Source organism: Balaenoptera acutorostrata, chromosome 2 (assembly GCF_949987535.1).
Source record: "Balaenoptera acutorostrata chromosome 2, mBalAcu1.1, whole genome shotgun sequence".
In the NCBI taxonomy this organism is placed as follows: Eukaryota; Metazoa; Chordata; class Mammalia; order Artiodactyla; family Balaenopteridae; genus Balaenoptera; species Balaenoptera acutorostrata.
Window position 1 is genome coordinate 142517672 of NC_080065.1, and position 5721 is coordinate 142523392.

General features: G+C 44.0%; 1 pseudogene; it reads right to left on the minus strand.

Moving 5' to 3' along the window:
* Positions 1-1486: 1486 nt before the first annotated feature.
* Positions 1487-1631, minus strand: LOC114237742 (U2 spliceosomal RNA; annotated as a pseudogene).
* Positions 1632-5721: the final 4090 nt, after the last annotated feature.

Below are 5721 nucleotides of genomic sequence, written 5' to 3' on the forward strand. Positions count from 1 at the left end.
GGGTCTTCGTTTCTGTGCGAGGGCTTTCTCTAGTTGCGGCAAGTTGCGGCAAGTGGGGGCCATCGCGGTGTGCGGGCCTCTCATTATCGCGGCCTCTCTTGTTGCGGAGCACAGGCTCCAGACGCGCAGGCTCAGTAGTTGTGGCTCATGGGCCTAGTTGTTCCGTGGCATGTGGGATCTTCCCAGACCAGGGCTCGAACCAGTGTCCCCTGCATTGGCAGGCAGATTCTCAACCACTGCGCCACCAGGGAAGCCCCAATATTAGCTTTTATTGTTATTGGGAACCTAGAAGTCCGGAGATGGAAATGAACATGGCATGTGCTAAACAACAGTAAGAGGGTGAACTGGTTGGATAAATAACAATAAGCAAATATCACTTGCCATTATTATTATCATCGATATCATCACTCTTTTCCTGTTGTTAGAACTTGGTGTCTGGTCTTGGGACCCCAGTGTTCTCATTCGTAAAGCATGAGGTTTGCTAATATCCCTTCCAGCTCTGTCTTTTTAATTTTTTGTCAATTCCTTGGTCTTTCCCCATTTCACTTTCTCCCTTCCCTCTGTGCAATTACAAACACACTTAACTCTCTTTGACATTTCTGACAGCCAGGTCATCTCTTCCCCATCCTCTTTAAAAATCCTGATCATGTAAGAACTGATTCTGTTTTCCCTCCATTCCCAGTGAGCTCTTCCTTTCGCAGCCCCTCCCCCTTCAGGCGTTTCCAACAAAAGAGTCAGGTCATTTTTCATGCAGTATCAGCCAAATGTCAGCCTCCGAAGCATTTGTCCTTGTTTCTCAGAGTGTCGGAAGTTCTCCGTCTTCCCACTAGGACTTTCTGAGAGCATGGAGTGGATCCCAGAATTTCTAATCCTCCCTGCTGCAACTGAGCCTCTTCCCACACTTTGAGAAAAAGGATTGGGAAAAAAAGGCCGGTGGAGGAGCAAGGCACGCAGGCCTGGCGGGCTCACTGCTGCACGGGGTTTGTGCTGGCGGGCAGCTGTGCCCTGCGGGTTACTTACCGCTGCCTTGAGAGGCCAGTCGGGGGAGAGAGATTAGGGCCATCAAGATAAGGCAGAGAATATTCAAACTGGAAGCAAAAAGGGGCTTGTTTTTCCAATGTAAGTAATCAGGGAAGGGGAGGAGGTAATTTGCAGATTAGGAAAGTGAACAAAGACCATAAAATTAACTTTATAGCAAAGAGGAACACAGTCTGTTTGAAGAAATAAACCTCCATAAAGCGTTATTGTTGATAAAATCAGACTGTTGATTTAAACTAAATAGGAAATATGACCAAATCAGGGTGAGGAGGGGGGCTCAGTGGAAGTTGGGGTTGAAACTTCAGGAGGGGATGGAAGGCTGGTTTGGGCTTGAGAGACCTGATGTGGCATGGTGTGTGTGTGTGTGTGTGTGTGTGTGTGTGTGTGTGTGTGTGTTGATGCACGTGTATGCACGTGCATGTGTGTTGAGGGAGAGATGTAGTATTAAAGCAAGGATACCTGTGCTAAAGGCATAGATAAGAGGAATGTGCCTTTCCAAGATGCCTAAACTGCCTTCATTTTGGGATTGCCTTTATTTAAATGGATAAGAACGGATACTACACTTGATCTTAGCCAAAAGGCCAAGAAGTGATAAGATTATCTTTATTTTAAAAGTGGCCCTGACTTCCAAGCACTGGTAGACAGCACATATGCTCTTGCACACAGCCAGTCCCAACCCTACTTTCTCCTATTTTTAATTCTCAAATACCCACAAAAGCTCACCTGAAACACCAGTAACTCTCCCTGTGAACACCAGTACTGACCTAGGTACCAAAGTCCAAGAATTCCAAGGTCATGCCTTTGATCCCAAGGAGGTTTGGGCAGGGCTTCTCTCCCCTTTATCACAGACAGTTTGGCCAAATTAAGGTAATACCCCTGCAGCAGGCAGTGAGAAATCCAGCTCTGTGCTGTTAGCTGCCCTAGAGTTCTCCGTGCTGAGCCTTCCTGACCCCACATGGACTAGGAGGGAACACTTACATGGTTTTTGTTGTCTTTGACCTGCTGAGGTAGGACTCTTCCCAGGGACCGAGTTTCAGAGAAGCATCCCTGTGTAGCAGTGTGTACAAAAGTCTTCATTTCCCCCTCTAGGTCCATTATCCTCCTTTGTCCGTCTTGCTCTGACCCCTGGAAGCCACAGCCTGGGAATTCCCTATTTTTCCGGCTTTCTGGATGGTCCAACTTATGAGAGGCACCTTATGAGAGGCTGGAGGAGAGAGAGAGGGCAGGCTGCAGACTGGCAGTGGCTTTCTCTTCTGAAGTTCAGAGCTCTCGAACTATAGCTTAAGGCTCAGCTACGGGTTTCTCTGGGTTTGGGGCCTTAGCCTCGTCCCTTCAGGCACAGAGGTGGTCCTGGCCCCCCTGCAGCTGCTGCACCTGGAATGCATCACCAGCCTTTGTTGGCTTCCTTTAAATGTGCCCTTGCTTTTAACAATCCCTTCATTATGCTCTCCCTAATGCCCCTACTTGAGTGTGCCATTCTTGTAGGACCCTGGTGGATACAAGTGATTGCGAGTTCCTATCTGGAAAAGAGAAAGCCTGGGTCATTGAAGGTCATTGGGCAAGTTGCTTCTCCTTACTCACCTCAGGTTCTTCATCTGTGAAATGGGCATGATGGTGAGGTCATCTTTCAGCTAAAACATGCTAAGATTCTGTTTCCGCTAGTGGTGTAGTGGGCAGGGCTTTGGAGGAAAAAGAAACATAGGTTTGAATCCTGGTTTTGACACTTACTAGGTGTGTGGCCTTGGCCAAGTCTTAATCTCTTTGAATCTTTGTTTTCATCATCAGTAAAACAGGGAAGGTAACCCTTTCCTTGCAAGTTGAGGGGGAGGGTTAAATAAAATTACATGTATGGAAGCAATTAAAGCAGTTCTCATGATACAGAAGGCATCCAATCCATGAGAGAGCCTTTCTCTTCTTTCCAGGCTATCTTGGAGGGAAAATGCCTGAGCATGAGAGGAAAGAAGTTTGTAGCTTCTGGAGGTTCCCATTCTTTTCATCTCTAATTCTGTTTATTTATACTTGCTGACATCTCAGGTTACAGACTCCCATTCATTTATCCTTTCCAATCTGTCTAGTCCTTGAAGATTTCTCCCTGGAACCATTCCTTTAAAAGGAGGGCAGGCCTGTGGTTAGCTGGAAGGAGGGAACCAGAAGAAGCAGACCCTGGGCACCAGGCCACTCTCTAGCCTGGCGTTCTGACCAGAACAGGGATTTCTTTCAGTTCAGGGCTCTCTGGGACAGCTGACACATTTCAGGGACCTTCCCTTTCCTTCTTTATGCAGATGTCACCTTTATAACTGAAGGGTTGGGACTCTAATTTTTCATCGTAATTGCTTATACCTAGATTTTAGGACAAAAAGAGCTCTCAACCAACCCAATCCGTAGTCCTGCCCAACCCCAAACTTGCCGTGATTTTTGTATAGAGATTTTTTAAAAAGTATATAGAGTGGGACTTTTGAAATTTTTGCATGAAGTTTCAGTATTTAAATGTGTGCCCCACCACAGATAGATCCAGATGTGGACAAAGCTGTGAGTGAAAGGAAGTTTATCTGTAGTTTCTTCCATTCATTCTCAGTGTTCACTTTTTTCATTTCAGCATCTCAGTCTCCAGACACTCAACATCTATAACTGCCCATAGTTGACCAGAGATCCTCTGGCCAGGTTCTTTTCCAGGATCAAATAGACCCTTGTAATTCTGCCCTTACTGAATATAAACTTACATATCTTCGGTCTGTCAATAGCCACTGAGTGCTTTCAAGTATATAATAATTTGACCCATTCTTCTGTCTATCCATCCATTCATCCACCCGCCAACTTAACCAGCCAATTGACAAATATTGGTTGGGAGCCTCTTACGCACAAAATGTGGTAGGCTTTCTATAACAATTTTTTAAAAGTGTTAGTCGCTGTTCCAGGCTTAAGAAATATAGAGTATATTAGCAGACTCAAAACAAATAAAGGTGAAATGTTCTCTCACAATACCAGTGCAAGCAAGGGCTAAGTGTCCACTAGTATTGGGGAAAACTACCAGAGAAGGTATGGGAGCAGGGGAAATGGGAAAAAAGTAGGACATAGAATTCTAAAAGTAGACCTGTTTGGCTGGACTGGAGCATTTGAGTAAGTAGCTGTGGTAAGATCGGAAAGACTGATCAGTTTCTGGAAAAGGGGCTGGAATGTGAAGCTGAGAAGCATAAGCATTTCCTACATGTCATAGAGAGCTCCTGAAGATTTTTCTAGCTGGAAGAGTCATCTATAGAAGAGTAGAAGTGTGCAGAATGTTTTAGAGTATGGAGTGTTTGTATTATCTATTGACTCACTGATTCATAGATTCATGCAACAAAAATTTAGTGAGCTCTACTGTGTGCTAAATTCAGTGATCATGGCTGGACACTAGTTCTTATGGCTTCGTTCCCAGAGAAATCAAAGGAGTCTTTGTTTTGGGGAGAGTTTCTTATTTATCAAGACCAAATAATTAACCTAGAGAACAAAACCATTGCAGTTAACTCTTTTTTTAAAAAAAATTTATATTGTAAAATTAAACACAGATACAGAAAACCAACCCAAACAAATGTGTGACTTAGTGAATACACAGTGAATACACTGAATACCCTTATAACTACCACCCAAATTAAGAAATAGGAGTGCCAGCCTCCCCTGTAACTCCTCCATACGCCTCATCCCAACACAGTTCCTCCCTATCTCCAGAGGTAAGCACTATCCTGACTTTTATAGTAATCTGGTCCTTGCATTTATTTGTGGTTTTATCACTCAAGTGTGCATCCCTAAAACCTATAGTTTAGTCTTGCCCATATGTTTCTTTTTTAATTGGAGTATAATTACTTTACAATGTTGTGTTAGTTTACGCTGTACAGTGAAGTGAATCAGCTATATGTATACATATATCCCCTCCCTCTTGGACCTCCCTCCCTCCCCCCCCCCATCCCACCCATCTAGGTTGTCACAGAGCACTACAGCAGGTTTCCACTAGCTATCTATTTTACACATGGTAGTGTATATATGTCAATCTAAGTCTCCCGATTCGTCCCAACCCCCCTTCCCCGCCGTGTTCATGAGTCCATTCTCTACATCTGCATCTCTATTCCTGTCCTGCAAATAGGTTCATCTGTACCATTTTTGTAGATTCCACATATATGCGTTAATATATATTTGTTTTTCTCTGACTTACTTCACCCTGTATGACAGACTCTAGGTCCATCCACATCTCTACAAATGACCCAATTTCGTTCCTTTTTATGGCTGAGTAATATTCCATTGTATATATGTGCCACATCTTCTTTATCCACATTTAGGTTGCTTCCATGTCCTGGCTATTGTACATAGTGCTACAGTGAACATTGGAGTACATGTGTCTTTTTGAATTATGGTTTTCTCAGGGTATATGCCCAGTAGTGGGATTTCTGGGTCATATGATAATGCTATTTTTAGTTTTTTAAGGAACCTCCATGCTGTTCTCCATAGTGGCTGTATCAATTTACATTCCCACCAACAGTGCAAGAGGGTTCCCTTTTCTCCACACCCTCTCCAGCACTTATTGTTTGTAGATTTTCTGAAGATGCCCATTCTAACCGGTGTGAGGTGATACCTCATTGTAGTTTTGATTTACATTTCCCCAATAGTTAGTTATGTTGAGCATCTTTTCACGTGCCTCTTGGCCATCTGTAT